Below are 19598 nucleotides of genomic sequence, written 5' to 3'. Positions count from 1 at the left end.
TTCCTTTCAGATTATGAATGATCAACTCGCTCACAGTACATAATATACCCAGACCCTTGTTCCCAATCAACAAATAATTTAATTGTCACCCACGTAGGGATCGGGATGCAAAAGCGATTGCTTCGTCACCATCTTCTCTCTTCTTCAACAGCAGGGCACTAGGCCAGGGAACGATGTAAATTATGCCGGAGTAATTCATGCAAATCCAGGGATTTTGTGTTACGATTGTAATTCGAAATTGCACCATTACTTCACTTTGCCTGGTTATGTGCCATTCACGGGAAAACTTTACAACAAATAGGCGTTTCACTGACAAAAAAAATGTGCCACGTGCAGATGGGAATAACAGAACTTGAGTGGCTGTTGATGCAGGTGCCTTTGCTTTTTTGACCTTTTTTGTAGTGCAAAATGTGTCTTTGTATCAAAAACTAATGCAATGACGCGTTTCCTGCAGCAAAAAATTATATTTAACATAAATACGTGCAATTGTATTCAAATTTGCTGACTTTTAGCAAAATTATGACCAAGCTAATTATTCGAACTTGCACACCCATACACGGCACCCAAAGCTCCCGAGCTAGCATCTGTTTCTGTTGTTACTTCTCTTTTTAAGTAGAAATGCTTCCGATCCTGGTGACTCCATTAGACACTCTTTCACATTGGAAACCTACTTCGCACACAATTCACCCCAAACAATTGTAGACTTATTCGTCAACAATGTACCCAATCAAGATTCTCAATAAACAAAAAATTAAATCCAGCCATTCCCAAGGAAGAATGTAGTTCATTTTTTGAAGCAGTGGTACCTTCAAGTTCTCTTTTTGGCACAACCCTATTAGGTGTAACTAGATGATCTCGATAATTAATCCAGTGCAATGCCGATCAAAGAGTTTCCAATAAATATCAGACTATTTTATAACTGCATTTTCCCATAAAAATCTTGGGACAGTATATTACAAGGCAATTTAATTTTTGAAGCTCTCGGCAACCGCCCTAGTCAAGATCCAGCTGAATCAGGCTTATGATCATTCCACAATACCAACACCGTTTTAGTCTCAGTCCTAGATGATCAGGGAATGACAATAGACAAGGGTGGCAGTGCTGCTTCAAAATTAATTGATTTCGCTGAGGCCTTTGGCACAGTGTCACATGATAATCTATGTGCTTGTCTTTCAGAGGCTTGCCTGCAAATGAGCTGTCAAATAGGAGCCAAGCCAGAGCCCTGTATGGCTTGTCTTCTATTTGACAGATCATTTACAAGTGTGAGGAATGCCTCTTTTTGATCTGCTTAGAGAAAATTGGGACAGGGTGTACCACAGATTCATCACTTACTGCTTCCCTTCTATGTAGTTCCACTAGCTCTTTTGATCACAGCATTTGGTTTCCTTTTAATTACATGCTTAGAAAGCAATAACTGGTCATACAACTTGATGATCCAACTGGTCCCACTAAACTAGGGGCATATTTACAAGCCCCTATCGCCACTACAATGTCATTTTTCTCGGAAGAGGATGTAACCTTATGGCTAGAGCTGTCGACTTTGAAGCTGCGGAACTGGGTTTGACTCTCAGCAACGGCACTCAACATACTGTAATTCTGGGCAAATCACTTAATCTCCCTGTGCCTAACAAAAATGAATGTGTCCAATTGTAACAAAACTAGTGCTTCATGTGAAGTGCTCTGATACCCATATCTTGGGTCTAGTTTGCGCTATATAAAACTCTAAAATAAATCAATAAAGATAGGGGCATTGCCTTATATACAAGGCAGCGTTAAACCACTTAACGTGGCTTAACGCTGCCTTATAAATAAGGCACCCTTTCATGCTATGCTAGAATGAATGGGAAGGGCAATTTGTGTCGTGGTGGGCATTTCACACATCACCCATTGATTTTTAAGCTGCCTCATATTTACAAGGATGGTGTATGTTTAATTTCTACCTGTTTTTGCTGTTTCCATGTGTGCTGCATTGTGTAGCACACATAGAAACAGCAAAACACAATTGATTAATTATGTGCAGGAAGGTGTCCCTTCCTGCGCATAAACAATCATGAAAAAATTGTGTTTTGCAACTTCTATGTGTGTTGCATTCAGCAGCCAACATAGAAGATTTAAAATGCCATTTCAAATTGTTTTTGCAGGCAGTGACACCTTCCTGCATAGAACCAATCCTTCCCCTCAACGAAGGCACCAATGCACTGTGGTGCAAGGGTGCCTGCGTTGGCGCTAGACAGCTAAATTAATGCCCATGCAAGGGGAATTGCAAGGTTGTACCGTATTCTTGTAAAATACCGTGCAGCCCTATGTTTCAGAAGTGGTGGAGCGTGGCATTATGCCAACGCCGTGCTCTGCCACTTCCTTGTAAATATGTCCCTAGATTCCAGAAATGCTGCTAGTAATTGCCAATTGGATGCATTTCAGTGCTCTGCAACTAAATATAGAGAAGCCTGAGGTGATGAATTTTGGTCACAGCATTTGATTTCCATTTAATTACATGCATAGAAAGCAATAACTGGTCATACAACTTGATGATCCAACTGGTCTTACTAATCTAGGGGTATATTTACAAGCCCCTATCACCACTACACCGTCATTTTTCTTGGAAAAGGATGTAGCCTTACAGCTAGAGTGGCCGACTCTGAAGCTGGGAGCAACCTGGTTCGACTCTCTGCAACGACACTCAACATATTGTAGTTCTGGGCAAACCACTTAGGGCCAGATGTAGGTAAATCTCATTTACCGATTCATAAATACCGAATTTTACCGATTCGGTATTTATGAATCGGTAAATGAGATGTAGGTAAAAATTCTGTATTTTTTACCGAATCGGTAAGATTCAGTATTTACCGATTCGGTAAATACCGAATCGGTATTTGCTATTGAATCCTATGGGCCTTGAAGCCCATAGGATTCAATAGCAAATACCGATTCGGTATTTACCGAATCTGTAAAAATACCGAATTGCTAAGGGGGACAGGGTGTCACTTTGACACCCTGTTGCACCCCTGTAACTGGCTTTTGCGCCATGTGGCACGCATACATGCCCTTAGGGCATGTCTGTGTGCCACATGGCACAGGTGTACATGCACAGATGTGCATGTACATGAGAATTCGTAATTTACCATGCAATTGTATTGCATGGTAAATACCGAATTCTAAAGGCCCTGTAGCACTGTTAGAAGTGCTACCTACATCACAAAATAAATGTTAGGTATTTTTACCGAATGGTAAATTTACCGAATCGGTAAAATGTACAGAATCGGTAAATTTACCGATTCTGTAATTTTACCGATTCGGTAAAATTACCGATTCGGTAAAATTACCGAGAAAGTACGTTTTTTTTGCCCCTACATCTCCATAGCCCTTTACCGGTCGGAAACGGCCGAAAATCGGTATTTTCGTCCGTTTCTGACCGGTAAAGGGCTACCTACATCTGGCCCCATAATCTCCTTCTGCCTAACAAAAATGAGTGTGTCCATCTGTAACAAAACTGGTGCTCATATAAAGCGCTCTGATACCCATATCTTGGGTCTAGTTTGCGCTATATAAAACTCTAAAATAAATCAATAAAGATAGGGGCTTTGCCTTATATACAAGGCAGCGTTAAACCACTTAACGTGGCTTAACGCTGCCTTGCAAATAAGGCACCCTTTCATGCTATGCTGGAATGAATGGGGAGGGCAATTTGTGTCGGGGTGGGAATTCCCCACAGTACCCATTGATTTTGAAGCTGCCCTATATTAACAAGGGTGGTGTATGTTTAATTTCTTCTTGTTTTTGCTGTTTCCAAGTGTGCTGCATGGTGTTGCATACATAGAAACATCAAAACACCATTAATTGTTTATGTGCAGGAAGGTGTCCCTTCCTGCACATAAACAACCATTCAAAAAATAGCGTTTTGCAACTTCTATGTGCGTTGCATTCAGCAGCCAACATAGAAGATTCAAAATGCTGTTTCAGATTGTTTTTTGCAGGAAGTGACACCTTCATGCATTGAACCAATTCTTCCCCTCAACGAAGGCACCATTGCCCTGTGGTGCAAGGGTGCCTGCATTGGCGCTAGACAGCTAAATTAATGCCTGTGCAGGGGAATTTCAAGGTTGCACCATGGTTTTGTAAAATACTGTGCAGCCCTGTTTCAGAAGTGGCAGAGCGTGGCATTCTGCCAAGGAGGCTAACGCAGCGCTCTGACACTTCCTTGTAAATATGCCCCTAGATTCCAGAAATTCTGCTAGTAATTGCCAGTTGGATGCATTTCAGGGCTCTGCAACTAAATATAGAGAAGCCTGAGGTGATGTTTTTTGGTCACAACATTTGGTTTCCTTTTAATTACATGCATAGAAAGCAATAACTGGTCATACAACTTGATGATCCAACTGGTCCCACTAATCTAGGGGTATATTTACAAGCCTGTATCACCACTACAACGTCATTTTTCTCAGAAAACGATGTAGCCTGACGGCTAGAATGGTCGACTTTGAAGCTGGGGAACCTGGGTTGACTCTCGGCAACGACACTCAACATATTGTAATTCTAAGCAAATCACTTAATCTCCCTGTGCCTAACAAAAATGAATGTGTCCATCTGTAACAACACTGGTGCTCATATTAAGCGCTCTGATACCCATATCTTGGGTCTAGTTTGCGCTATATAAAACTCTAAAATAAATCAATAAAGATAGGGGCTTTGCCTTATATACAAGGCAGCGTTAAGCCACTTAAAATGTTTAATTTCTCCTTGTTTTTGCTGTTTCTAAGTGTGCTGCAGTGCGTTGCACACATAGAAACAGCAAAACACCATTGATTGTTTATGTGCAGGAAGGTGTCCCTTCCTGCACATAAACAATCATTAAAACAATGGCGTTTTGCAACTTCTATGTGGGTTGCATTCAGCAGCCAACATAGAAGACTCAAAATGCTGTTTCAGATTGTTTTTTGCAGGAAGTGACACCTTCATGCATTGAACCAATTCTTCCCCTCAACGAGGCACCAATGCACTGTGGTGCAAGGGTTCCTGTGTTGGCGCTAGACAGCTAAATTAATGCCTGTGCAGGGGGAAATGCAAGGTTGCACCATATTTTTGTAAAATACAGTGCAGCCCTATGTTTCAGAAGTAGTGGAGCGGTGCATTATTCTAAGGAGGCTAACGCAGCTCACTGCCACTTCCTTGTAAATATGCCCCTATATTCCAGAAATTCTGCTATTAATTGCCAATTGGATGCATTTCGGTGCTCTGCAACTAAATATAGAGAAGCCTGAGGTGATTAATTTTGGGGGCGCAATCCCTCTTCCCAGAACATGGGATTGCTGGCCTGAAAGCTTGGACCTGTGCCTCAGGCCAAGTTGAGCCTAAATGTAGACTTGGGGCAACAGAGTGCTTAATACATTAGAAAACAGGGGGTGGGGAGTAGAGTCCGGGAGCTTTTGACTTTTTGTTGCAACACGATTTTGATCATGTGCATTGTGCGCGTGTGCATTAAGCATGCATGACTGGATTTTTAGCATGTATATAAATCAAAAACCTATCCCCCAAGTCCCTGGGCGAGTGACAGTCCTAAAAATCTAATACCTGTAAGGTTGACATTGATTGCTTCCTATCTTGGGACCAGTAAAACTGCCTGCCTTCATCTCCAATGACTTTTTACAAAGAATAAGTGAAAATAAGTGAAAAAAATGAAAAAAGCAGATGCAACTGTTTTTAGAAAAAAGCAATCTTTGTGGTTCTTTTTTTATTTTCAATTGTTCATATGATTGCGACTTTACCAAGCACTTTCCTGCCCTACGGTAACATGTTTAATTACACACATTCTAAATTTAAAAACGTTAATTATAGTGGTTATTTTTGTTTAACTATTGAAAGCAACATTTAATGATATAAATCAAAGACAGAACAAAAATACAAAAGAGCTTTCTCTAGGAAATGAAGAATATTGTGTTCTTTTTGGAAGCAATAACAATGCTTATGAGAATGCATAATCAGTCTGCCGTTTCAACCTATAATTCTTAGTTCAGTGGCTTAGAAAGTTAATAACTTGGACTTTAATCTGTGTTTATATTCTTCCCGTTGTCTCTATTCTCATGCGCTCCCCAGTGTTCGTTCTTTAATATTTTAAATTCAAATCAATTCACTTCATTAATAAACTATTGGTATAAAGCGTTGCTGACTGCACGCAATTCACTTCTAATCTTCTGCAGAAAAGAATAGACACTTTCAAACCCATTAGTATTCTAAATATACACCATGGAGTCACTAAAAGCAGTCACTGTAAAGAGCTCGTGTAACCAAATACGTACCGTTTCCTTTTTTTCTGGTAAAGCATTACACTCAGAAACAATAAAAGCCTGCAATTTAGGCCCAATCCTTATTTTGTATTCTAGTTCTAGAATATTATCCCACTTAGGCTTTGATTAACTATAAATTAAGTACAAAAGCCATACACATTAGCTAATTCAATGCGCTTTTTTCCAATCAAAAAGATATACACATTGCTACCACAAGTCGATCCAATTAACAACACAAATTATGTGTTACAAACTGTAAATCCATTGAACTGGTAGAACATTATGAGGACAATGAAATAAACAAAAACACCGAAGGAACACAAGGAGGGGAAAAGGGCCAAGCTGATAGGGAAGAAAGCAGGCAAAAAGTACGGTGTATAAATCAGTAACGAAGAAGGCACTTTTCAATACCATGTAACTAACTCTAGGTCGACAACCACTCAATGGAAGATGAGTTTGACAGTGTCCAATAGATGAAAAAATAACCCGAATCTCAAAAATCAGCAGAAAATGTCAGGTGGAAATTTCACCCACGCCAGGGTAGTTTTTTTATGGTGATTTCCTCTTCACTAGCTACCCTGTGGTACGCCTGGAAAGGTGCGAAATGTGCAGGTTTCCAAGCATACCGTACTAAGAGCATTGTGCCATAACATGTCCCATATTAGCGTAAAAGGCCATTTATTAGGAAATGGTTGCAAAACGTATTTGAAAATAATAACATTTTGTATAAACCATTAAGTTTACAGTTCTCAAAGCTCCCCATTCACCCCGCAACCACTCACACCTCACACCAACTTTAAACCCCCACACCCTCATACCTTGTTCCATACTTCCTAGCTCCACTCCTTGATGCTCTTGCCATCTCTCCAGTCTCTCCTTCATTACTACCCTTACCCGTCTCAGGATCTCTTTTCCCCGCAAGCCAACACGCTGCACACTTTCTCCTATTACCAGTATTCCATTCTCTCCCCCCGGAGGGTGTAGATACACCTGCATATAACTCTCCACCTCCACATACTGCCTAACCATGCAAACAAGTCCATCCTTTGCAAATGCTGTATGTCAACAACACCTCGCCATGCACCTCATAATCATGTAGGGTGGGCAGGTGGAAAACTTATTTTAATACGCTGCTCCCCTCCCCAGTGATGCTCGTAGTTAGGAAGAGGCCAGATACGCCTCCCCTTGACTCTTTTAAGCCCTACCTACTTCCTACCCCTTCCCCAATGTCTAACTATCCCTATCCATGTCCTGCTTGTCACACAAAGCACCACGGGGATAGACTAGTCTGCAACTTGCTTCCCCCGGGGGCCATCATCATGCCAATTAAAAACACTCCAGGACCCATCTTAGAGTAAACGGCAAATTATTAGGACATGGTTGCAAAACGTATTGGAACATAATACCATTTTATCTATTGAATTTATTTTGCAGTTCTGAAAACCCCCCATACATCCTGCAACCACTCACACCTCATGCCACCTTTCAACCCTATATGCCGTCATACCTACTTCCGTGCTCCACTCCTTGGTGCTCTTTCCTCGCTCGCCAACATACCACACACTATCTTTTGCCACCAGTACTATGTTCACCCCCCTTTAGGGTGTGGATACACCAGCATGTGACCCCTACATGCTGCCAGCCAAAAAAAATCCCAGAGGATGTTTTTCTGCCCACCACTCTGCTACTGCAGGCAACCCCATTTCCACTAGGATCTCACCTGCACCAGATAGCCTCATGCCAGAGACGGCTCACTGTGCCTTGACACTCCATCATATAGTATCCATTTCCCAATCTGGATAAATGAACCCCATCATCCTCAAAAGCCAGACCTCTTCTTCCTTGATGTCCCAATGCAAGACCACTGTAATACAAATTTTTCTTTTATAAAACACTCTCATTGCTCTATTGAGCTTACATCGAGCTTTATCAATCGCTGCATGTCGCAGTTCCAACTTGAGACCCGACTTGGCACGAATTCAGACCACATTAATCATGTCCCAGCAAAGTTACTCCAGACTGCCAAAAAATCATGTTGCATGTGTTGAATCAGTGTCAAGGCAGACCATTGGACCAGTTGGTTTCCCCCAAAATCAATAATAAGCATGTCAGGGCAACCAATCTGTGGTACCAGCTTTGTCTGCCAAGGCAACAAGTAACTCCGGCGCATCCGCCCTTTACCCCAACAAAGCACCTTGTGCCGGCTGCTGGGAAGTCCCAGGTGTCGGTCATACACCTGCTGGTCCGCGTTCTTCACCGCCCACTGTATAACAGAATGTCCCTAGATCCAGGTTACAGTCTGGGAGCCCGGCCTATTCACACACCCTGTAGCCAAAGAAAGAGGAATTCGGGTTGGTGCCATACTTAGTCGCTCAGAACCTCTTCACTGCTGTACCTATCATTTGCAGCATCTTGACCTCAACCTGCCTATATAATGTATCTGTCCACAATCCCACCCCACACCAGCGGCTGCCATCACCGATCCAATCTGAAAAGAATGGGACCCAAAAAAGGCTGCCTACTTACCTAGGCGATGCAATCCCATCTGCGGGACCAACAACAAATGAAAATCCATCACCCACCGGCCACCTTAATGGCAAAAATCACCCGAAAGTATCTGCCGGGCCACACCTAGAAACATCACCATTCCAGGATGGCGTAAATCCCTGTACGCCCTCCTTCACACAACCATATTCCATGAAAACGTGTCAGTAGAAGGGGAATCAACTGCGCAAACCTTTCAGTATCCCCCTGTTACTCGTGGTTACTCCTCAGGTGCTCCAAGGGGAAAGAGTGGCCACCTACTCCCTTAGTTCTAGTGAAGAAAAAGTCCCCGACCTGGACAGACTTCTACGATCCTTGTGCAACCCAACATCCAACATTTCTGTACAAAAAACGTAGTGGAATTCCTTAGTCTTTCTATTCTTCCATCTTCGCATAGAATGACGTCACTTCTGAGATTCAATATTCATTCCAGTTGGTCTTGTAGCCAACATGTGTTTCATCATTGGAACATAAACCAATTTGACTTCATCTGGGCTACAAAAGAATAGGCCATATTTTGGAGTTACATATAGTACATCTAAATCTTTTTTTCAGGAAATTTGTTACACGAAAAGCCAATTCTTTGGAGCTCTATATTGCTTTAACTAAAACCAGACCTATGGTGTGTTTGTAGTTCAAACCGTGATCCCGAATTTAAGTTACCACAGATGTGCTGTGATCCTTTCATATTTATCAAAGAATCTTAAAAGACAGAGCATAGTGACTTCATGCCTTAGTGTGCATGCTAATCAAAAATTATAGAGCAACGCACTGTAATGTGTGGATTTAGCACATATTATGTAACTCAGCTCTTTTTAACTTCCGTTAGAGACACACTTGTCTAAATTGAGGTCGCACTACGTAGGGCTTTGGTTATAACTAACCAAGTTTGGCCGAAAAACGTGGCCACTCCACATGAGAACAAAACACTGCGGTCAGATTTTAAAATGCGCAGAGCAAACCGGTGATTGCGGGTGCCCATGTCACTGTATATTGGTTTTAGCCATGTGTTCCTTGCTTTGTTGTAAGCAGGGCAAGCAAACTCCCTTTGCTTCATAAACTAAAAGTGCAGGGGCAACTGGCCTACTATACGAGGAGCGATGTTCTTTGTTTAGTGCCACAGTCTTGCGTTTATGGTTAAAAAGCATTTTAGCTAAATGGGGTCTCCCATGCATTTTATGAGAGAGTTGTATGCCAAGATATTTCAAAGTTCCCAACTCTCTTCAGAGGGTACCATTCAGTGTAAAGTTATTCCTAAAAGATTTGTGAGGGTTAAAAGCCATAAGCTTTGGCTTTGTGGTATTTACAACTAAGCCCTGTGCATCATGGAAAGATTGATATCTGTTCATTAATTTTTGTAGCCCAACTGGAGTCTTTTTTTTTTTTGAAAACCTTTATTGTGCAGATGGAAATATACATATACGGGCCTACAACCAGTCAGGCCAGCCACGACACATTATGAAGGCACATGAGACAATAATAAGATTTCCCGGCAGTCACCCAGCGTTGTACAAGTAAGCGATCTAATATTAAAATGGGGGCTGAATATGACCGTTGGAAACAGGATTATGGAAGGTTAATTTTATAATATAATAGGAAGTATAGCAGGGTCAGTTGCAACTTTTAGCCATCTAAGTTCCCTTGGCGGGCCACACGTCCAACATCAAAACAGAAGGGCATCAATAAAAACAGGTAGCAGCCGCGGTTAACAGTAACAACTTATAGACACCCCAGTTCAGAACAGTCCCACCGTGGCCCATCACGCACCCGCCGACCACCTATATATGTGCTAGTACATAACAGAGGAACCAGAGCAGCAGCTTAGTTGTGTTCATCCTCTATACTACCCCAAGTAAATGGAAAAAAAGGGGGGGGGAAGGAGGGAGGAAAAAGTCTTAGAAGAGGGAGAGAAAGAACGCCGCGTTACTGCACGCGCCCCACAGCGATAAAGGCGCGCAAGACTGAGAGATCCGCTATCGGGGCTAGGGCATGCAAGTCATGATATATGTGCAATCAATACCACAGAAGCAAGCAAGTCATCCCCATCCCACCAGCTACCATACCATGGGAAATACGTACAGCCACAGCGTCCCGATAAAGGGATACAAAAGAGCCATAGAACTAAAAGAAAAAAGAACAATAAAGAAGCCCCATCCCACCCGCCCCACCCTGCATCCCTGCAGAAGGTTACGGCCTACCCCCCCAGCAGCGTGCCTATCGCCCTAAATAGAAACCCGAAATATAGGAAATTAGAAAGTGAGTAAGAAACAAAACAGAGGAGAGGGGAAAAAAGAGCCAGTGGGAGAGGAGATCTGCAATCGAATCATGCGGCGCTCACCCCCCGCCTTTACACACCTGAAACCACATCCAAGTGAGAGCGACACAACCCCAAGCAACAGAAACATTCAAATGAACTGGCCATATTGGAACGGCTGCGGGCAGTCCTCATCTCCATCCGTTAACCAGTAGTCCGCCGGGTCCAGTCCGGCTCACCCCTGTCCTCTCCTGACCATTGCCATCATGCACAATAGTTTAAAGGGTAGCAAATAGTTCGAGGTGAGATGGACACAGGATCGGAACAAATCAGGCAGGGGGTGTAAACCAGAGGACCCCAGTATCAAACAGCAGAGCAAGCAATGGCTGCGGCAGTCTAGAATTTCCAATAACAACATCAGGAGCAGCAAGCAGTATGGGTGTAGTCTCCACGCCCAATAAAGCGAGGTCTCCCCCGCAAGGTAGCAGCGGGGCCACACCAAAGCAGTTCGAATCGAGCATCCACCTCGCTCCCCAGTCATTCTGGCATGAACGGGCCCTGACGCTGGGCCCACGCCCGCATCCATCACAATCGAAGCCACCTGGAGATTCGGGGCCGCAGGTGCGTGGTTCTGCAGATGCACAGCGACAGTACTCCTCGTAGCAGTCGAGGGGGGCGAAGGAGTACACATGCGAAGTCGAGCCGCGTCCATGAGGGACGGCCCAACAAATATGGCGGCAGACCTATTATCTTTCACACCGGAGCCGAAGACCATGGCCTCACGTAAAGAATGCAGGGCGCCAAGGACATCACCGATCGTGGGCTCACGATCACAGGACGCGGCCCTCGTGCACTGCGACTCAGGTTCGCCGCTCCGAGTAGATCTGTGACTCAGGGCACCGGTCGCCATCTTGGAAATTCAGCCGTGCCTCTCCGCGCCTCAACTCCTGGAATGGGCTCTCAAGCAAGGCCCACCGCCGGGGTCCCCCCGAGCCACGGAAATGGCAATCTTGGTGCAGAAAGAAGGGCCACCAAAAACGGGGAACGCCCGCGGCACCGTCCCACGGACAACGCCCGCCGAGTCCGGGCGAAGGGCTTCAAGATGGCCGGACAGGGAAACAAAGGGGGGGCATGCCTCCTGCACGGTCTACCCCCATCCGCGGCGGGTCGCCCCCTACCACAGGGCCCCCAGGCTGCCAGGCCGGGTCCGGTCAGTCGCCACCGGCACAACCGCACAACTGCCTATTCTGCCGATCCCTCTCCTCCACCAGGGGCCGCCGCCGACCACTCCGGCCGACCGTCACAGGCAAGTCCCCAGTCTGCACACCACGGAGGCCCCAGACCAAGCAAGGGCATAACTCCAGATCCGCAGCACACAGGAGCCCCCGGGACAAACGGTGAGTGCGAGCATTGTTTCACCTTTCCATTTCTTGCCGAGTGTGTCGCCTCGGAGCAGGATGAAGATCAGGATATGCGTTTAGGCAGGAAGGTTGGCGGAGCCGAGCTACAGTGCGGCCATCACGGTTGCGAGCTTGGCTCCTCCCCCTCCCAACTGGAGTCTTTGACACCAACAAGGTGTCGTCAGCGAGCAGAAGTGTTGGCACTTTGTCACCCGCCAAGATAGGGGCGTCAGCTGGGTCTATTTGCAGAAACTTCGCCACCCCGTTCACATACAGATAGAACAGGGTGGGAGCCATAACACAGCCCTGGCGAACGCCCTTGCCAACCGGAATCTGCTCCGTCATCTGACCTTGGGCACCCAATCTCAACTGAGCATTATTTCTCCCATGAAGATGGATTAGTAAGTTAAGAATTAATGGTGGAATGACCATATGTTTTAAAATCGGCCACAATTTAGCCCTAGGTAGCAGATCAAAAGCTGTCTTTAGGTCAATAAATGCCAAGTAGAAGCTGCCTTTCCCCAATTAAAACAACTCTCCAATATATAAGCATTAGCCTAAAAACCTGATTGATCATCCCGGTACTGGCCCTAAAGCCCGCCTGGTATTTTGAGAGGATGTACTCCTCTTCGGACCATGATTGGATTCTCTGTAAGAGGACCCTACCTAACACCTTTTGCATTACATCAGTCAAACTTATGGGCCTTTAATTTGAGGCGTCTTCATTGTCACCTTTTTTGTAAATAGGAAGTACTTCTGCGCCTTTCCAGGATTCTGGAACTGGACATCCTTCAGCTATGGCATTAAACAGTAGCTGAAAATAGCATGACCTCTCTCTAGAATCGAAAAAACCATACATCGCCTGGCAAACCGTCTGGTCCTGTGGCTTTAGCTGGGACTCATTTCAAAATCGCAGACTCTATTTCAGCCCGCGAAAAGGGATCACTAACATTCCCTATAGGAGGGATGTCTGTGGTGCCACATGGCTCCTCCAGACATCTGTCCTCTAAAGTGGAATATAGCTTTGTAAAGTGATCTTGACATTCATGGCATGTGATATGGTTGGGCATAGTGCCTAAATCCCTATTGTTTCCCCGACTAAGGACCAGAAGAGGTTCTTGTTCTTTCCCAGACTTGCGTCCTTCAGCTCTAGCCAGTACCGTTCATCCCACTCAATCTTTGCTTTGTGCAAAACAACCATATAATCCTTCCTGGTCGTTTTAACCCTAGAGCAGTTTTTAATTCTAATTGCTAAGGTCAGAGATTGCCTTTTGAGCTTGCAATCTATGGTATGCCACGGGTGCTGGTATTTTATACAAACAAGCGAGTGTTCTTCTTGCAAGGATCCTGAAAATAGGAGCTTAATGTCTCTGCAGTGCAAGAATGGAAGGCAGGGACCATGCCACACTTAGATGTATCTATAACCACTGCCCGGAGTTCTGCTGTTTTCTCAGACAAGGTCTTGCTAATAGCCATTAGATTTGAATCATGAAAAGAGACCTTTTCCCACTTAAGGTGCCTTTTACAATTGGAGGGGATGATGTTGGTAATGCAAGTCCCTGCCCTACTGATCAGAGGGTGTGAGCCCTATCATAGTCCAGCATATAATCTGAGCTCAACGGCTCAAAAGTGCAGTTAAAATCGTCTGTAATCATAATAGGATTATCAGGCGAACAGCTGTCTATAGCCTGCTCTAATAGCGTAACAGTTGGCGATTGGTTGCATCCCTTAGCTTCAATAATGTAGACATTAAACAAGTCTAAAATATCCCCTCTATTTGGGTCCCTAATTGTCGGTCTCATGCTATCATGACTTAGGGATGGGTGCGTGAGAATACTACAGCCTAGGGCAATATTCACCCAAACAATCAAAACCCCCTTGAGGAACACCCTCTCCCCACAGTAGTATCTGGAATACAATAACAGGCATAGCCTGTTTTGTGTAATGACACCTAACTCCATGTGTCCTGGAAGATACATATATCAAATCCCACAATAAGTTTATTCCAGTGCAGGAGTAGGATTTGTTTTGGAAACCTGCTACATTCCACGATATAATCCTAAACTTAGTGGAAAAGGGAATCACAGCCAAATTATGACTTGTCAATTGAAGCAGGCTCGGCTGCACTTGCGGATCAGGCACTTCGGGGTAAGATAAAGATTTACTTAATCCTGTGCCAGAGTTGAGCAAAGGGGTTTGTCGGGGATACATGGAGCTAAAGGGGGTAGTGCTAGGTCCTTGTAGAGCAGTGGGCGGTCTCTAGTCAGTCGACTGCTTCTAAGGATGTCCCTTGCTCCAGAATGCCAGTTGTCCCACCCCCAATATGAGAACATGTGCTCCTAAATTGTATGGATGAAGCAGACGGGTGACAGGATTCTGAATTCTAGGGCCAAAAGATTCTCTACCAGATCGGTGGAACAAAGTGTAAGTTCAATGTAGTCGTATATATTTGCGCGGGGTGAACATCTGCAAGTGCAAATGGTATTCTCGCGTATCACCGAACAGCAGCCCCATGTGTGGCGAATCCAATGTATCACTTCATTTGTTAAGGAGTCAGGGCTTTCACAAACAGCATTAGGAATAAGCTTGGGAACATTGGTCATAAGAATTGTTTGGCCCTGTGACTGGGAGGCTGCGAGTGGGTAGAGAGTCTGCTGGTGTGATTTAGCTAGAGTGTTTCTTCTCCAAGATCTACCGCTAGAGCTTACTTGATCTAATTGTGTTCTGGGAGCAGTTTGATTGGGGCGTACTCTGGATGTATAAACCTTTGACATATTGCAGCCTTTTAGTACAGTAGTATTTATATTGTTATATCATTTCAGAATTTGGGAGACTGAATTCGTGGGAAATCAAGCACAAGAAATAGCGGCTTCACTTGATTCATCCCTTTCAATTGGAGGTATCTTATTTAGCGATTCCTTTTTATTAAATTAGGATAAGGCATGATTGCTTACTTGCTGCGGGCGGAGTGTACCCAATGATAATAAGATTTTAACCAATACAGTGAGATCTTCAATCATCTGTCTCATAGTTATTATTTCACCCTTGAGTGAATCAGTAGTCAGGAAAATATCCTGCGAAGCAAAAGATTGTTGATCTACTCTGCCTTGCGCATGGGGTTGTACTTGTACTGTACTTGTCAATTGTGTATCTATGTTTTGGTTAGTGTCAAGCATGGCCAACAGAGCAAACCTGTTTGAACAGTAAACTATGGGATGGGGTACGCACTCATCAGTACTGATGGAAGAATCTGGGATTTTAGCAACCTCAACCTGTCCATGTACATGACCTTTTGCTTGAACAACTGATGTGATACTGCCATTATCAGATTTTCCCTTTCTAGAATGTTTCTGGAACATTGTGGGGATAAATGTTGAGCATAGCGGGCTAACGTGGGTAGGAGATGAATGACCATTAGTACGTGGCAATGAGGGTTCTGAGGCTAGGATGTCCTTGCACTCACTGATAGCAGTATCAATACTATCAATAACACAGTTACCAGCTGCGTGCTTCAGATTTTTCTTTGCCTTTTTTGCCTTATCTGCCCCACCATTAGTGTTACTACACGCCTCTGTGCCCTCCATGGTTTACCGTTTCCCCATAGTTCAACAAAGATAAAATGGGCAATTCCCAGATAACGGCCCTGCCACAAAAGGATTAAAAGTGTCACCAGTGTTAGATATTAATGATGGCTGATACAAAATAGATCCAAAACGTAAAGTTCCTGCGCAATAGGACTTTTTAAGCAATTTACAGTGTGTTCAGAGACACCAAGGTCAAGAGAAAGTTTAACGCAGTACCTTATCTGGGTGGAGTATGACCATAGTAGCAAACACTCAGTCCAACAATTAAATAAAAGGGGGTGGCCGTGCCCCTTCCTGGCAATGATGTCCAAGGCTTGGCCCTAGCACATCTTTCGCCGCTGGGGTGAGGCAGCACTTTATGCGCTTTGATGATTGGAGCGCCTCCCCCTCTCTCGTGGCACCTGTTTGGCAAGCGTTGCACCTTTGGAGATGTAGTCTCCTACCAGGGGGATGGCAGTGGCGATGGTGAAGAGGCAGCACACAGGGACCCTGGGACGCCTGTCCCACCAGAGCTGAAAGTGGCGGGGCACCGGTCAACAGGAAGACCAACAGGCAAGTGTGCAGCAGGCACAGCAGGCTCCTGCACCACAGGGGGTGATGCAGCTGGACTACACGTGAGAAAAGGTACATCATGCCACTAGTCTGCGCAGTGAGTACTGAAGCCGTCAAGGTTATCATGACATGTTAGCTATTGTTCGACAAGATCGAGTAACGCTTTTTAGACACAACAATTTGGCAGCTGTGAGCCAAATGAGATTCTGGCACCCTTATTATTGCACAGTTGCCATGATTTCACACACTTGGAAGATTTTCAGTTTCCACGGATGTGGGGAGCTTTTGCTGATCCTGATGTGATTTACTCTTACTGAGCGGAAAGGTAATGGGGTCCCCCAAAACAAGCCTAAGAGACCTTCTTTAGCTTATAAACATAGTTCCTATATAGGGAGGGTGTTAAAACTAGGCGCTATAAGACCTGTTTTCACCATCATTGTAATATGATTTCTCCTTTTGTATTTTATGGAATTGTAACAATGCTGACCATATTATTTCTAATCATATGTCTGCTTATGTTGGCTAAGATACTGTATGAGAGTGTAACAAAAGAGTTTATATTAAGTCACATGTTCTAGGTTTTCTAATCATTGGTCACTTTGCTATAGGACAAAGAGCTAATGTCACACGGATGCTAGCTGGTTGGGGTTTTGCTAGGTACTGAGGTGAGTTTCTGGTACGCCACAATTCACTGATGTCCTAGGTCTCTGTGGACGGTTCTGTGTATGAGCAGGATCCTTGCAACAGTATGTTTGTCTTACTAATGGAAGTCCCTAGTAAAGTGCACTATGTGTGCCAGGGCTGGTAATGCAACTGCTACTAGTGTCCCTGCAGCACTATTTGTGCCACCCACCTCGCCGCCCCAGATCCTTCTCCTGTTGGCCTTCAGAAGACTCCTCGAGACCTGGCTCTTTGATCAGTAGCAGCCCTCCCCTCCCCCCAGCGCCTTGAGACCCTCACGGGTAGGTAGTGCGCTTTAGAAATGCATTGATTGATTGATTGATTGAACTGCAGGGTCTGCGCGCTGTTTGTTAAACAGCCATGCTGTTCTGTTAAGTGCATTCACTTGCCAGACCTTACCCTTCCCTTTCTGTGAACATCAGACACCCATATGGTAGGTCTGGGGGAACCCATGGATAGGATGCAGTGCATGTGAAAGTTAAGATATGTACTAAGGTGTGTATCATGTTGTGACAGTGAAATAATCTCCTTTTTCTTTTTCACTGTTGAAAGGTTGAAAGGCCATAGGATAGAATGGGAAGGACATGTTATATTTTTCCAGCCTATCGACCCAAACGCTTAAGATGAAAAGGTGAAGTTTAGTATGCCTGAACTCACAATGTACTAACACATCTTTTTATGAAGGTGGTTTTTGCATTGTGTGTTCAGAAGCCACTCTTTTAGAAGTGGCTGAGTTTTGTGCTTTAACATTTCTGTGTGTCTCTGAATGGCCTTGGATTGAGTGTCTGGATTTGAAAACAATAGGATCTGGGGAATGTCTTGACCCAGGAGTGGAGGTGAGACAGAGACAGGCTGACCTGCAGCTGGGGTGTAGGGGGATGAGAAGCCTAGGTTGCTGCTATAAAACGATTGGCTCATCTCCTACTGAGTGATTGAGAATACATACCCCCTCTAATGAAAGGAGAGAGGTGTCACTGGCTGGGAGGCACCCAGAACTGGTTTGAACAGGGGTCAGTGTCCATTGAAGCACAAAGACTTCAAAGCCATTGAGGGGTATAACTATGAGAGCTGAAGCCCCTGAACTTTGGAGAATGGCTTGCTCAAGTGTGAACAAGAGGACCTTTGCCAAGGAAGAAACAACTGAAGAGACTGATGGATAGGACTGACCCTTGCTGTGTGATCTGGGACTGGCCTGCAGTTTGCTTTTTCCACCACGTAAAGGCTAAAGGGACATTGCCGTTTGCTGTGTCCCCCTGCTTGAAGGACTTTGTTCGGTGCTGTGTTCTGAAGTAACTATCCCGAAGGGCCTGAGGTGAGCTGGCTCCCTATTTGGAAACACAGGAACATAAAAGCATCCAGGAGAGTCTCGGCAGTGCTGTGGGAGCGTGCCTGTTGCAGTCTGAGACCCTCGTAAGAACTGCCTGTGATCTTGGGTGCCTGGTGTCCAAGTGAGTCTCATTGACGCTGTGTGTGTGTATGTGCGCTTTGTGCAGCACTAAAACCTTCAGGAAGATCAGCCTGTGATCAGGGGCCACCTGGAATCCAAGCAAGGTTCAGCAATACTGTAGGTGTATGCTTTGTGCCACCCGAACCCCGTTTTGAGGATTGTCCAGGGATCGTGTGCACCAGAATCCAAGTGAGTCTTATCAACGCTGTGTGCGTTGGGTATTTTGAGACCTTCGTGAGGCGTTGCCTTGTGATCGTGTGCACCAGAATCCACGTGAGTCTCATTGCCGCACGCTTTGTGCACTGGGAGACTTTTGTGAGGATTCGCTGTGTTATTGTGTGCATGGTGTAAAGGGAGTTTGAGTGTTACTGTGCATGTGATCTTTGTGCAGCCTGAGACCTGTGTGTGGTGTGCCCAGTGATTGCGCACCCTGAGTGAAGGAAGACTCAGCGACGCTGTGTGCGTGTGCTTTTTGGCAGCCTGAGATCTTCGTAAGTGAAGTGCCTCCGAGCCGCGTTCGAGGTGTAGGCAGCCAAATGGGTCCTGTCAAACCGTTGCCATATTGAGCTGGAAGACAACCCCCAGTACACTCTAAGGCTCATGAGGCCATCTAGCCTAATCTGTGAAGTCTGACCATATCAACGCCAATTGGGCGCAACAGACTGATACATTGAAACACTATTAGGAACATTACACTAATAGTTTAATTTTGTATTCATTTTTATGTTTTTGTAGAGCACACTTTTACATTAACACTACATGTGAGTAAGGTGAGGGTAGTAGTGCATATCCTCGTCCAGAAGAAGGGGTCCTTGTACCCCGAAACATGTTGACGTACTTTCTGAGGTTGCTGTA

This window comes from Lissotriton vulgaris, chromosome 4_1 (genome assembly GCF_964263255.1).
Source record: "Lissotriton vulgaris chromosome 4_1, aLisVul1.2, whole genome shotgun sequence".
Classification (NCBI taxonomy): domain Eukaryota; kingdom Metazoa; phylum Chordata; class Amphibia; order Caudata; family Salamandridae; genus Lissotriton; species Lissotriton vulgaris.
The sequence above is the reverse complement of the archived record's forward strand: the minus strand, read 5'-3'. Positions refer to the sequence as shown.